We start from the raw sequence: 15,983 nt of genomic DNA, 5'->3' as shown, positions 1-15,983 counted from the left end.
TTAAACTTTATTTGATTCCATTCTCACAAAATTTCTTTGTGTGCACTTAATTTCTATACTCGAATGGCAGATTAAAATTATGCCTCTCTATGTTCAGATTTAGTCAGAATAGTGCTTTTTTATGGATAGAAGTGGGTTTTAAGTAGTGCAATCCCCAAAACTTAAATAAAAACATTTATATACTTCAGATCAAAAACTAAGATAGTCTACTGTTCATTTCACCCTGGATTAATGTGACTCTCAGTAAATATTAAAATACTAACTTTACTTTAATCTTGAAAACAAATCATTTAAGTTCTTTCCTATCAAAATATCATGCTTTGTTTTAAAAAAATCCACAAGTCTCTTTTGTACAGATATTCTTTTTTTTTTTTTTTTGGTTTTTGGTTTTTGGGCCACACCCTGTGAGGCTCAGGGGTTACTCCTGGCTATACGCTCAGAAGTTGCTCCTGGCTTCTTGGGGGACCATATGGGACGCCGGGGGATCGAACCGCGGTCCGTCCTAGGTTAGCGCAGGCAAGGCAGGCACCTTACCTCCAGCGCCACCGCCCGGCCCTGTACAGATATTCTTAAATGGTCATTGACTAACATATCTAGACTAACCACAGAGGGGAGGGGGGTAGAGAAAAAACAAGATGACCTAAAACTAACACAATGGGAGTTGTGGAAGGTCTTAAGCATTTTAGGAGAATTAAAGAGCAATAATGTTGAACAGCAAAATGCATAAATGCTAACATTATTGTAAACATTAATTATAATAATATATTTAAATTAAAACAATAAATAAAAGATATAAAGCAAATTTGTTAATAGAGTGCTTGCTTCGGCAGCACATATACTAAAATTGGATCGATACAGAGATTAGCATGGCCCCTGCACAAGGATGAGACACAAATTCATGAAGCATTCCATATTTTAAAAAAATTGTTAATAGAAAAACCATAAATAGAAGTCAGAGGATAGTACAAGGGGTAGGGCACTTTCCTTGCCTGGGCCTGACTCAGGTTTGATCCTTGGTTTCCCATATGGTTTCCTCAGCCTGAATGATCCCTGAATGCAGAGATAGGTGTTATCCCTAAGCATCACTCGGTGTGGTTCAAGTATAAACCAAAAATTAAAAACCCGAAATATAAAATAAGATAAATTACCTGCACAGTAAAATCTATTTCTGCAATAATCGCACTCTAATGTGTAGTATAAGAAGCATAGCAAGAAAATAAGTACAACCAATGCTAACAAACCCTGAAAGTTTGTTGATAGAATTGAGTTTGCTAAAGGTGTGTCTAAGGTGGAGAGTGAAGTAGTGGGAATGACGACATACTTAGCGATATTGGTGGAAGGAAGTTGGTTCTTTGGTGACAGATGTGGTGCAATGATAGTGTATTCCTAAAATGTGCAAATAAAATATTAAAATAATGGTTTATAAATTAAAACAATTAATTTTAAAATAAATTGCAAGAAGAATGCAATATAAGATATTCTCTAAAAATATAAAATATTCATATATTTGGGCCAAAGAGATAGTTTAAGAGGTAGGAAAGAATGTTTGGTAAGTAGGAGACCCTGATTCAATTCCTGGCATCTCATGGTCTTCAAACACCATGGAGAGCAGCTTTAAAACAAAATAAAAGCAAAACCAAAAATAACCATATTATAAGAGTTGATACTTGTATACTTAAAGGGCCCATAGCTTTAGGAAATGGATTCTAAAATGTCTCAGTCACTATATCTCTGATCACCATTTGTTTAAATAAAAATTCAGAAAGTATCCCTGAAAAAGGATTTCTGCTTTACAAAATATGTTTTCCTTGTGATTATTTTTTAAAGTATGTAATTTTTATATAAACTGCTTGGCATGATTACTGATCTTAACTCTCCTTAACCATCACCTTATCCTTACTCTTCAACATTACAAGTGACAAAATTGTTCACTATGAAGAAGTGTTTATGACTTGTTAAGACAAAACCACTTTGAATTGATGTTCCTAAATTTTTATCATCATAATAAGATTTACAGGTAATAAATCTATATACGAGTGAGTGTGTTTTTACTCAGCACTAAGTACATTATAAATGTTCTGAAGAGTAGAGCATTCCCATTAAACAGTTTGGGCAAAATAAGATGTAAATAAATGTAATAAGTAATGTTGCCAGTAGCTTAGAGTCCATAAAAAGTAGATATCTAGAATGACTCTGTTAAAATACAGGCCAGTGTTTCTCATATGTGCTTCTCCCAGTGTTTACTACACAATAGGTGCCCAGTAAATACCTGAGCAATAACAAAACAGTAAATGGACTCCCTTTCCTTGTGATTTTGCTTTAAAGTGGTGATGTTGAAGGCTTAATAAAGTAATAATTGCTCTTAAGACAACTTGGGCTCATGAGTTAATGTTTGCAAAGTACTTTGAACTTCTTGGGAAAAAGAATAGTGTTTTTATTGGCACAGGATCTTGTTTGCAGTGGTATATGAATCACTCCTACTTTTCTTCCTCCAGTGGCTCAAACTGTGCCCTCCCCCAGCTTCGTTCAGGGACAGGATCTCCCAGATGGCAGACACACTGCTCCAGCCTTCTTCCAACCACCTCCAGTTCAACAGGAGAGGTAGGGACAGAAAATATACCAAACAATTTCTTTAAGTCATTTTCAAAGTTTCTGGGGAAATGGTTTTTGAGTTGATTCTAGTAGCTCTCAGAGAGCCATTAGTGTATAAAAAAAGGCATATTTTTGGTCAGCCATGTAGTAAGCTAGAGGAACAGAGACAGGTTGAGCTGAGAGGATACTAAACCTCAAAAGAGAAGCAAAGGTGTCATAGAGGTGAATGGGATTCTGTGCAAAGAAGCAACTAGCATCTAAAATACGATTATACACATACAATACAAATCCGTGACAAGTAACTAGCAAAATGTAGTTTTATTAGAAAGAATGCTAACAGGACAAGTCAATAAAAGTTTATTATAATTTCTCTCACTTTAAAGAATTTTTTAAATTCTTGATTAACAATAGCATTAGGAGTTCTGTTTCTCAAAGAAAATCACAGCCAGCAATCTATTTCAATGCAATTTTTGATATAAAATTGTTCTAACTTTGGTATTTAATAATTAAACAGTTTGAATATGATATAGGAAGCAAGAGCTGTTTTATTATCCCTTATGGAAAAATGTGTTTTCTGTGCTTGGAGAGATAGTACAGTAGATAGGATGTTTCTCTTGAAATGCTACTAATCTGAATTTAATAGTTGGAACCCTATAATGTTCTCCACGATTAGCCAGGAGTAAATCCTGAATACCTTCAGGTTAGGCCCCAAACCAAAATATGTGTTTTACTTTGAGGTTACAATATATTATCTTAAAATTGATCACACATGATAAATATCTCAAAGCAATTTAGGAAAAGTCAGTAATAAGCGTAGAATAAGTATGCTGTCTTATCAGGGGGCAGATCTTTCTTTTAGAGCAGGAACAAATTCTATTTTCTAACTTTGAAGTGACTTGTTTTCTAAACCAAACTATGAAGTTGCTGCTGTGTGGGGAAGTTTTTCATGCTAAGTATGTATTTATATGTTTCTTGTTGGGCATATGATATATAAATTTTATATATATATATATATACCATTTAGATTGTTTCAAAGACAATATGAACGTTATACACAAAGGTGCTTTTCTGTTAAAGAGCTAGACCATAAAATAATATATGGTTGGGTTTGAAGGAAGAATGAGCAAGTCTAGCTCAGGTTAAACAGAATGACGTTAACTAATTATTATTGTTTTAAAATATGGGGAAAGAGTTTGGGGAGATAGTAAAGAGTAATTGTCTTGCATGTGGCTAACTCCTGTTTGAATCCCAGAACTGCCAGGAATGACCCCTGAGCAGAGAACCAGCAGTAGCCACCAAATGTTGCTGTGTGTGGTTTCCAATAAACCCCAAAATAAATAAACAAAACTTTAAAAGAAAATAGTTTTTGGAAAGCAAGACTGTTTACCAATTAAACACATTACTAATCTAAAAGGGAAAGGAAGTGAGAAAATTGGTAGATTATAGTATCATTTAAAACTCTGAAAGTTGAGCATCCCCAGGAAAGGAACATGCAAATTAATTTTTCCTTTTGCAGGTAATACCACATATGACGAATGGTTTCTTTCTTCACTGAACTCACTAAAGAATGAGGAATGCAAATTTTTCATTTTCATAGCACCTAAGAATCATGTAGACATTGCTGACAGCTTGATGTTTCCTTTTCTCTTTCTATGTGAGGTATCTGACAGCAGTTGGTTCATATCCTAAAAGAAATAGATGGTAGCTCCCTAAGGAAAGCCCAGAAGGTGGGTATAAATTAAGTGCAATTAATTTTCCTATTCATAATGTTAGTGTCCTGTTGCTTTGCAGGGGGCAGTAAATTTTCTTAGGGCTGGACAGATGAAAGCTCATATGCACTCTAGCTTAGAGACCAGGAGAAATCACTGCCGATTACCTACCAACAAAACTTCTATGGTAAGTGTGAGTGTAAAACACTCAGGTTAATTCTCTTTCTGTATTTTCCCCTTCAGTATGAAAGAAAAAACAGGTAAACAGTTTTTAAGAATTTTCATTATTTATGTAAGTAAACTATTCCTATTTATTCATATCAACTCTTTATCTGATGCTTAATGAGTAAACTTCAATTTTAATTGTTTTATGCCCCTAAATTTTAAGAATTCCTGCTTAATTTCATCTTAGCCTTCTCTTCTGGGATGGTTATTCTGGTAATCAGGTGCTTTCTGTTTTTGTTTGCTTAAAACTTATGGTCAATGGATGTGATGGCAGAGATGTCTTCTATTAAGGCAAATACTGAGTGCCTAATAATCAGACAACCTGTGAGAAGGGCCTGAAGGTTCAATAAATAGTGAAGTGATATCTTTGCATGGTGAAAGGAAAAGAGGTTGATTTAAAATGTTGATGTGTCCTATTAGAAGAAAAAAATACAAAAGAAGACGATAAATCAAATTTAACCTGGCTAAGCATGAGAGCCCAAATGGAATATTCAAATGATTAAGATAACACAGTTTATAGAAATTTATTGTGTGTGTAGGTTAAAGAGAGACTTGATCAATTATCTATATCTAGAGCAGCCTCTCTAAGGAGAAACTCCTTTTCCTTTTAGCTCTGTATTATCTGCAGAGTAGAGTATAAACATTTAGTGATCGAAATAGGTATCTGCTTTTATAGCTGTTACAAAGAAAGGTCAGCACAGTCTTAGCTCCTATGTGTGAAACAGGCTTTCTGAAGAAGAGGCCTGAATGAGGTCATCTGTGCTCAGTCAGAAGCAGCTGAATCTTAATTAGATTTAGTTCCAGCAGCCAAAAGGTGAGCTTTGAGCACATCACATAAAATTTCCCCAAAGCTCCATCCTAGTGGAGCTTTCTAATACACACTTATGTATTAGACCACCAGGGGTCAGGGCATTGTCTCCAAGAAAACTTTGTAAAGAATGATATTGGCATCATTTGCTACTTTCTATTCCCTTGTCTTATTACTTTGAAGACCAAAAATGAGTGAGATCATTGGGTATCAGTTTCCTTTTTCTCTGAGGTGGATGGGGTAGGGGGCATTAGTCAAAAGTCTAAAACTGATTAGTGATGGTGAGGTGAAATCACTCTACACTAAAACACCATTAACACTATTGTAAATTTGTGACCTAAATCATATGTATAAGACACTGAGCAGTAGATATTAAATTTTGAAATGTGGTAAGTGCCAAGTCCTGGCTAGAGAGAAATCCTTCAGAAATTTGAGGGTTGGGGTGTGTGTGTGTTACTGGGAACCTTATTTTGTAAAAGCTGCAGGTATTAGTGCTTTCCTTTTGAAAAAAAAATTGTTGATTCCACAAGCAGATTTTCCATCCAACCAGGATTCTGACAAAGATTTGCAGCTTAGATGAAGGGACAGCTGCTAGCCACAATGACCCTGGTTTGAATCCCATGAAGCTTTGGACAGCGCACCAACCATTTTAGATATTCAAGTTCCTCATTATTACTTATTTATTTATTTATTTATTTATTTATTTATTTATTTATTTATTTATTTATTTATGTATGTTTTGGGGCCACATCTGGTGATGCTCAGGAGTTGCTCTTGGCTCTGCACTTAGAAATTGCTCCTGGCTTGGGGGAACCACATGGGACACGAGGGATCAAACGGAGGTCCATCCTGGGTCAGCCGTGTGCAAAGCAAATGCCCTACTGCTGCCCCATCACTCTGGCCCCCTTTTTTAAAATTTATTTTTAATCTTTTTATTTTATGTTTTAGAGCCATACCTGGTAGTATTCAGGGTTTACTCTTGGCTTTGTGCTCAGGGTTCACACCTGGCAGGCTCAAGGACCATATGGATACTGAGGATCAAACCTAGGTGGGCCAAATACAAGGCAAATGCCCTACCACTATACTGTCACTCCTGCCTTAGGTTTCTCCTTTTATGGAGAGCAGAATATTATTTGCCTTGTGGACTTAAAGAAATAATATACAAAAAAAATCCTTAGCAGAGTGATGGCACCAATTAGAGACAATGAGTAAGTGGGAGCCTTTGCAATGAGGAGAGAAGGAAATACCTATAATAAACCTTATGCCCAAATAAGGCTTGAACTAAGGTGTAACAAATAGGAGGCTTGTTATTGTGACATCAGAATCTGGCCCAATGTTTTAAGGTAAGACAGAGATAAATAAATGTGAAGATGGGAGAGATAATTTCTCATCATTACACTTTTTCCATAAGAATGGTAATGTACAGTCAACTTGGCCAAGTTTAAAGCAATTAAACTGATCGTAGAATAGTATTTAAGATAATAGTTTAATTGAATTTCCTATAGAAAATCTTTAAAATCTTCTACATAGGAGCAAAGTATAATACATCACATTTACTGATTTGTTTATATCTGCCACCCATTTTGCATGAAACGCATAATGAATGGAGAGAAATACAGTCCAAGGCAGGAAAGGAACAGGGACCACAAATCAAATAGACTGTCATTAAATCAAATCCTTGTCTGGTAATTCAGTGCAATGTCAGGTCGTACTGAACCCACTGGCTGGCTGGCATCTAGCTGTTGCCAAGTATTCTCCCAAGATGAAGCAGGAAAAGTAAACAAGGCTGATGTTGTAATTATGTATTCTCAAAATTCAAAGGTAAAATTTAACATCATTTAAATCTATGCTATGTCAGAAACAGCTTACAAGTTAATAATGGGGAATATAAAGGAGGAGTGGGCAAAAAGGGAACACACAGTCTTGAAGCAAATTGTTTAGACTTTATGGGCCTCCAGCTTTTCTCAGATGCAGCACAGATGTTGGAACAAATCATGGAAGCTTTACTCTACATGGGAAGTACTTCCTAAACTAGGGCAAGTAAGTTACATCAAGTGTTAGTTGTTTTGAGGAGTTATATTTCTGTTTGACTATTTAATATTTTAACATTTATTCTCCTCAAATTTCAAATGTTATTAACAGTGTTTATTCATTATCTGGATGGTCCTGATTTCTTTTCATTAACTATGGTAATAGGTATTAATTAATACCTGTCATTGCTAGATATTATACTTGTACCACTTGAATTTTATCCTTATATATTTATATTTTTGTCTTATTTTTATCCAACAGTCATTTTCCTTGAGAAATCAGAAAGATTATAGTATAAGCAAATAGCAGAGTCAGTATTTGAATCAAGGTCTTACTAACTTTAGACTATGTTTTTACTCCTTTTGTATTCCATATTAAGGGCATTAAAGTAACATGGTATTGAAATAACAAATGGCTCAAGACAACAGAACATGAGAGCTGGACTACAGAACTGAACTTACAGTGACAAACCCTTCTCATTTGGGATCAATAAGGGATCCCATTGTGGTAGACTCAGAGATAATGGTGGAGGGAAGCAGATAATCTGGTGGAAGGTTTAGTGTAAGAACACTGCATCAAAAACCTTATCACTAACAGTATCGTAAATCACAATGTTTCAAATAAATTGAAAAAATAATGGTATATCTTTATACATTACTCTTAGCCCTTGATAGACAATCTATTTAGGATTTTTTTAATATAAAGTCTGAAGCTAACTCCCCCAAATTTCATAGTAATAATTCATTGCAATGATAAGCCAATATAAAAATAAAATAATTACAAAAACACAATGCAAGGATATTATTCTACCTCTTTAACTTTGTGATTATGTTAGTGGCACAATTCTACCCTAATGTCAATATATATTGTTTTATTTACTTTGAGTAAGGAGTTCTCTGACTAGTCTGAACTTGCCTGGGTGTATTCATGGAAGAAACAATTACTTTCTTCTCTAATTGCCTAAGCTGTGCCAAATTTCCCGTTTCCTTGGGCATAAACCATGATTTTTGGATGTAATTTGTTTTCCCTATTAAAAATTCAAGACAATAACTGACTCAGTGTCATAAAAAAATCACTCTCCCTCCAATTAAAGACAGCACTCTTTGATGTCATAGATTGAGTCTAGGTTACAGGGTGTGGTTTGCCTTCCCTCTTCTAGGCTACTAGAGTTTGAGGAGATTTGAATGAAGAAAAACAGAAGAAAAGGACAAGTTTCATATGTTCAATGCTGCAGTTCTTGACCTTCCTTGATGTCTGTTTAACTTTCCTTGGCAATTGTGAAGGATGCAGGCTGAGGCCTCTGTATGTCAGGTATATAAAAAGCCCTTGGCATTCTCCCCAATTGTACAGCCTTGGATGTGGAACATCAACCCCAGTAAGATCTTATCTAGATATATATTCCTTTTCCAGCCTCCTACTGTTGGGTTTGCTCCTTCTATGCAGAATACAGCAAAATAAACCAGTTCTGGCTGCTTCCCAGGCAACTTGACTGACCCGTGTGCACATGTTTGTGACATGCCAGAAGCCTGTGCATGCCTGCTTTTCCATATATTAAATTGTTGGTATAAATTGGCAAGGTGGCTGCATAACCAGATGCCAAATATAGAAATGAAACTGCAGCTTCAACTTCCTAGATGCACCTTACTGTGGCTCTAAGAACAGCTTCTTGATGGTTCCTGCCTTAAGTTTAGTGCTAAGACATGTGTCCTTCGGGAATAGAGAAACAAGTTAATGTAAGTTTTTCCCACTCTTACCAACATGGGCTCACTACTATTACCTCACTCCATACTTCTTTTTTGACTGAGAAAGGGCATGGCACAATTCAGTGACAGCCATACAAGTAGAGCCTTTAATCTGTACCCTGGCAACTCTGGAGAGTTACCAAGTGGTATCCTCTTGTGAGTGCTCCATCTTCTTTGTTCCAATATTAGGGTTATCATGGAGGATTCTAAGGCAACAAGAAAATTGTCACTTAATAGTCTTACATCAGTGAATTCTTGGGAACAAATATTGATATACAAATAAAGCCCTTTACCTATTAAAGACAATGTTAAGCAAGAGATTAAAAAAGCAAGCCCCAGACTAGAAGAAAAACAGAAGCAACTATATCATTGATAAAATACTATTATCCAATATATAAAAAAGCTAAAGTTTAACAAAAGATAGCAATTTTACAAATGCACAAAAGAACAAGAGCATTGACAATAGTAAATGCCTGCAAGGATGTAGAGCAACCAGGAACTTTCTCATTCATTACTTATGGAGATGCAAAAATGATACAGCCATTCAGACAAGAGTTTAGAAGTTTCTTACAAAGCTAACCATATGCTTACCATATGATCCAGAAATTGTGTTCTTCAGTATCTACACAAATGAGCAAAAAAATCTTACAAAAATCTACACATGTATGCTTAACGCATCTTTATTCATAATTTCCAAATTTAGAAGCAACCAATATGGTATCCTACATAAGGAAATATTCAATACTAAGGATAAATGACCTCCCAAGTTATGAAATATGTCTTAAATACATAATACTAAGTGAAGTCTTATGAAAAGCTACATACATTTTATACTTCTGATGATGAAGATTTTGCAAATGCAAACTGTGGTAAAATGTATCAGTGTTTGCCAAGTATTACGGAGACAACCAACCAACAGAGGAACAGTGAGATTTGTCTCTATGCTGTGAAAATTATGCACTTTTCCAAAACCTTACAATAATCTACACCAAAACTGAATCCTAATTTAAAATATGGAATTTGTGTGTTAGTGATGTTATTATAGCTCATCAATTGTAACAAAAAACCCTGGCGCTTGGGCTGGAGAGATAGCATGGAGATAAGGCACTTGCCTTGTATGCAGAAGGTCAGCGGTTCAAATCCTGACATCCCATATATGGTCCCCTGAGCCTGCCAGGAGTGATTTCTGAGCGTAACCCCTAAGTGCTGCCAGGTGTGATCCCAAAACCAAACAACAACACCAAAAACCCTGGTGCTGTTTCTTATTAGTGGAGAAGGTTGTATGATGCCAAAGGATAATTTATAATTTTATACTTTTATTCTGTTTTATTGGGCTACTATAACTGATTAGATTATAATAAATTATATATTATATAATGTATTATATTATATTAAATTATATAATGTACAGTTATTATAAGTCATAGATGGCTAAAATAGAGCAATCTTCTTTCTAAATAGATGATAGACATCTATTTTTTGTAAAAAATTAAGTAATGTTGTATTATCTAACTTCATTCCAAAGACAAGAAATATTGAGGTATGGTTCTGTCTTCTACCTCTGTATGTACTAATATTCATAAGCAACTGATTTTAAGTTTAACTATGTAATAGTGCAGGTGGGTTAGTGGAGATGCCTCCTCTTGGAAGCCTCATCTTTGATGGCCCACCTACTTTTACAACTGCAGGAAAGTTTGCTGTTCTGTATGATCTGACTCTACAGTGACACTGTGTTGCCTTAAAAACAAAATCATCCTTCTTATTTTTCTTTTTGCTATATCCCGTGATACTCAGGGTTTTCTCCTTTATCTGAACTCAGGAATTACTACTAGTGATGTTCAGGAACCATGCTGAGGATCAAACCTGGGCCAACCACATGCAAAGCAAGTGCTCTACCCACTGTTTCATCAATATGTCATAAGTTTTAATCTTTCATAGAAATCTCTTGAAGTCACAACTTTGATTAGACTTTAAACCAAGAAAAAAACCCAGAAAGTTCTATTGAAGTTGACAAAGTAGACAGGGTTTGATTCTGAGAAGTTTAGCCATTTGGTCTAAATTGCTGCCTACCTATTCTCTATATCTTTCAGGATAGTGTAAGACACTAATTTTCTACCTTTCTAGGTCTCAGAGATTATCTTCTATTCAAATAAGGGTTTAGTATAGCTAATGTGGTGTTAGCTCTTAGAAATTTCCTAGGCAGGTGTTACACATTTTCTCAGGTTGATAAGAATATAGTTTTCAAATTATATTCATACATTTTACAAATAAGACTGGTGAAAGGGGGTGTTTTTAATATATTTTTGATCATGTTGGCTTACATATTGTTGACAATAATATTTTAGGTACATATTTACATAAAATCAGGGGGATTCCCATCACTGATTTGTCCTCCCTACACCTCCTTTTCGTCCTACCTCCCATATCCTCTTCCCTCACCCCTGGGGCTGCTAGAAAATGTGGTCCCCTCTGTACCTAGTTTACTACTTAGTCTTGCACCTGTTTGGTCTTGGTGCCTCCCTTATTTCCCCCTCTAACTGGGAGGCAGGACTAGATAGTTCAAGTTATGTGGTTTTGTTTGAAGAAGAAAAAAGTAATAAACTGGGGTAAAAGTCTAATATGCCGAAAATGGGCGGAATCCTTCTAGAGGCTCTCATCATCGGTTTGAGAGACGAAGAAGAAAAATAAGGTGAAACACCCCAACAGTACAAAAAGAAGTGTCAAATATGCAGTGAGCACTCCAACAATAACAACAATAAGCACCACAAAAAAAGCCATGGTCTTGAGATAAAAAAAACATGGCACGGCACATAAAGAAAGAAAAGAAGGAAAAAATCATAAATATAAATGGGGACAACAACTTCAATAACCACACCAAAACAAAGAAATCGACAAGAAATAGATAGGTTTGATTCTTATGTCCCTTCCTTTGTACTTGAGGTTTTTTTCCTCCCTTATTGCTTTAAGGAGTTCATCTTTCTCTTTGTTTTTTGCCATTTGGATTACTATATGTCTTGGTGTTGGTTTATTAGGGTCTATTTTTATTACGGACTCTCTTCACTTCCTGGATTTGCACTAAAGTTTTTTCAGAGGGTGGGAAAGTTCTCTGCTATTATTTCCCTGACTACTTGTTCTATCCCTTCCCCTATATCCTCCCCTTCTGGTATACCCACAATTCGTAGATTATTTCTTTTGTCCTTGTTCATTAGATACTGGACTTTTCCTTCCAGTGCTTTGCCTTTTATCTATTTGTTGGTTTCTTGATCAATTATTTGTTTGCAGTTTTCCTTCGAGTTCTTCAATGTGCTTCTCCAACTCTGTGTTTCTGCTCATAAGGCTTGTTACTTTGTCTTTTAATTCCTTCAATTCTTTTTGTATGGAATCTCTCATGTTCTTTAACATTTCTTCTTTAATTTGACTGATTTGTTCATTCATAGATTTCTTATACTCGGTTGCTAGTGTTTCTTTCATTTCTTTCATCAGTTCTTGCATTTCCTTCCTCATGGCTGCTTTTATGTCTCCTTACCATGAATCTGTGCATTTTGGTGGACTTGGAAACTTGCTGGTGTTTGTCTCCGTATTTCCAGGTGTTAGGGTTCTCCTTGATTTACCCATATTTCTTTGCCTTTATTGGTGTGGTTTGGAGTGCTGTGCCTTCTAAATTCAGCCTGCTTTGGTCCCCTGTGCGTGGGGATGGGTCCCTTCCCTGAGTATGGTTCTAGTGGGGATTGTTGGGTGATCTCTCTGAGATTTGGCTCCTCCTGTGCTCTTTATGTGGCCTGATCCGTTCCTTTTCCCTTTTGTTGTCAGCTAGTGCAGGTCCTCTCCTGGGCACAATGGTGGAGGGCACTGTTGCGCCTAGCTCCTTCCCCCCCACTCCCCTATCTGGAAGTCAGCCCTCCTTCAGTGGGTCTGGTCAATTTCCTTCTCCTTATTCCTGCCAGCTAGTGCAGTTCTGCTCCTGGCCACAATGTTTGAGAGTGCTATTGAGCCTAGCTCTCTATCCTCCCTCCCCTCTCTGAAAGTCAGTGGAGCTCCGCCCCCTCTGAGCCTCAGCAGAAGAAATTCCCGTAGTCAAACCCACCCAGTAACTGCCCTCAGCCCTTGGGGAGTCTCAGGTCCACTCTGGGGCTCAGGGGAGTAGGCTGCTCTAGGTTAGCCAAAGGTCCAGGTGGCAGGCCCAAGTCACCCAGTCTATTGGTCCTAGCCGGGCCCAGCAGCGCAGAGTGGGTCAGGTGCAGGGTTCTCCTCACCTGGTCTGCACTCAGCTCGGGTTTGGGTCCCTGGGAGGGGCGTGCAGTGCGAGGCCCGTCTCAGGCTTCCACATGGGGAGTGTGGAAGTGTCGGGGAAAGGCACTCACCAGTGTGCTCTCCACTCAGGCTTGGGGTCCCTAGGGAGGGGCGCAGGGTGCGGCGGCGAGAAGCATGTCTCAGGCTCCCATGTGGAGAGTGTGAAAGTGCCCAGGTGTTTTGTTTTGTTTTGTTTTGTTTTGACAGAAATCCAACTACAATCATGTTTGTAATCAGGGTGTTTAAATAAAGATATTATTCAAAATAATAATAATAATTAAAAACAAAACTTATAATGTGTATGATTTATTACCAACATAAAAGTTTCTAAAGTTAGAGGTGTTTTCAAAGGCTACATAAAGTAGTTTTAATTTTTAAAAGATATGGATTATAAAAAGAATTTTTCCTACTCAATAGAATTACATCAAAATGTATAGTCAGCACTTTCATGGTACTATGGCCAAGCACCTTTCGAAGCTCTTTTATTTATTAACCAATTTAATCTTAACAACCTATGAGAGAATTAGTATTGGTAAGTCCATTTTACATATAAGGAAACAGTCACGGAGAGATCATAACTTGCCCACTATAAGGTACTAAAAAGTAAAATTGAAATCAGAGAACAATTAATTACACCATATTAGAATTCTTTACGTGAGTAGAGAGGGTTTGGGGCCTCACCCAAACTCAGCAAAGCTATTCTTGGATCTATACATAGGAATGAATTCTGATGGTGAAGGCTTTATACTGTGTTTGCTAAAAGTAAGATAAGTGCTTACTCTCCCTGTACCACCCCTCTTGCCACTGATTAAGATTCTTAATCTTAATCTACTAGAACAATCCACAGTAATAAAAATGTAGTACTGGGTAAAGGCCATAGCTATCAATATAATATAAATAGATGATTAAAAATAGAAATTAAAATATAAAAAAAACTTTATAGGATAAATGAAATACATAAATTAGTAAGAATAAAATAAGGTCATTTTAAATGCTATCTGGAGAACTTAGTTATTTAATTAAAAAGTTCATTTTTGAACCTATCTCCCAATTAAAATGCATTTTATTCCAAATAGACAAATAATTATATATAGTTAAAATAGTATAATTTGGAAAAATATAAATAAATATTCATTACTCTCTAAATGAAAAAAATCATTTTCTAAACTTAAAAGCAATTCCAGAAGAAAAGATGAATAAAACAATAAATTTACTCTATGCCCTAAATAGAATAAAAATATAAACAACAAATATATTTAAAAATTGTGCATTACACAGGGATGAGGCTCTTGTTTTTATTTTTATCATCTGCTTCACTTACTTTCAATCCAGCCTCGCCAATCACTGGCAGGTCTAGTCTGGGAGATTCTCAAGCATTACTGAAAAGTTCCTATTTGTCTCCAGCAAGGACCAAATAGCACCACATTCTTGGGCTCTAATGTTCAACCACTGGTCTGGATGGTTCAGTTGCTAGCAAAAGTCCTGATGTTCCTGAAAACCACATAGGAGCCCAGTTCCCCTCAAAAATTTTTTTTAGTTTTTAATATGTCTGTAGAAAAAACACAAAAATAGTGAAAAACAGAAGTGGTTAAATATGAAAAATAATATCTTATTAAAAAGGAAATTAAGGGCCGGAGTGATAGCATAGCACTAGGGCATTTGCCTTGCTTGCTGCTGATCCAGGACAGACCTGGGTTCAATCCCCAGCATCCCACATGGTCTCCCCAGCATCCCACATGGTCCCCCAAGCCAGGAGTGATTTCTGAGTGCATAGCCAGGAGTAACCCCTGAGCATCACTGGGGGGGGTCCCAAAACAAAACAAATAAGAAAAAAAGATAAGAAAATTAAGCATTTTTGAATATAAGCAAATAATAATAGGTAGTATTTTGTACAGAGAACATTTTAGCAAACATTTTTAGCTAGTAATAGTAAATGTCTCCTGATTTGCTGCAGAATGAATGGATGAATTTATGTAAAATATTTGCCAATAATTTAACTGTTTCCATGGAGAATTATAAAAATAATAACATATATTAAAACCAGTTTTTTTCACATAAAATTTTTCTTTATGAAAATAGATGGGTGAAGGGCCCGGAGAGATAGCACAGCGGCGTTTGCCTTGCAAGCAGCCGATCCAGGACCAAAGGTGGTTGGTTGGTTGGAATCCTGGTGTCCCATATGGTCCCCCGTACCTGCCAGGAGCTATTTCTGAGCAGACAGCCAGGAGTAACCCCTGAGCACTGCCGGGTGTGGCCCAAAAACAAAAACAAAAACAAAAAAAAAAAAAGAAAGAAAATAGATGGGTGAAAACTTATGTCCAGATTTTATTATTACTTTTTAAATAGTAAATATTAGGAATGATGTATTTAATAAAATTATATCAGTTGTTAATAAATGGAAAATGTAGTACATATAATAATAGAATTGGATAATTGTACTACAATAAAAACATATTGTGAATACTTCTTAGTGACAAAAAAAGGTTATTAGATGCCAATTTAAGCACAACAAGAGGATATGTTGTCTCATTTGGTTAGAGTTAGTACCAATAAAAAAGGACTCGAAGGGCTTTAATATTTAATAAT

The 15,983-nt window shown here is 36.1% G+C and overlaps 1 protein-coding gene and 1 non-coding gene across 2 annotated transcripts in view; both read left to right on the top strand.

Moving 5' to 3' along the window:
• Nucleotides 1-814: 814 nt before the first annotated feature.
• Nucleotides 815-918, top strand: LOC126010692 (U6 spliceosomal RNA). Its single transcript, XR_007496707.1, has one exon. It is a non-coding gene; the product is annotated as a U6 spliceosomal RNA (small nuclear RNA).
• Nucleotides 919-4,432: 3,514 nt separating this feature from the next.
• Nucleotides 4,433-15,983, top strand: part of CYTIP (cytohesin 1 interacting protein) — an 87,527-nt gene continuing 75,976 nt past the window's right edge. Inside the window, exon 1 of the mRNA XM_049773128.1 lies at nt 4,433-4,488. The gene's annotated coding sequence lies outside the window, so the exon portion shown is untranslated. The remainder of the gene's footprint in view (nt 4,489-15,983) is intronic.

Source organism: Suncus etruscus, chromosome 5, assembly GCF_024139225.1.
Source record: "Suncus etruscus isolate mSunEtr1 chromosome 5, mSunEtr1.pri.cur, whole genome shotgun sequence".
Taxonomy (NCBI): domain Eukaryota; kingdom Metazoa; phylum Chordata; class Mammalia; order Eulipotyphla; family Soricidae; genus Suncus; species Suncus etruscus.
Note: the sequence above shows the minus strand (reverse complement) of the source record. Positions and strands in the feature narration are given on the sequence as shown.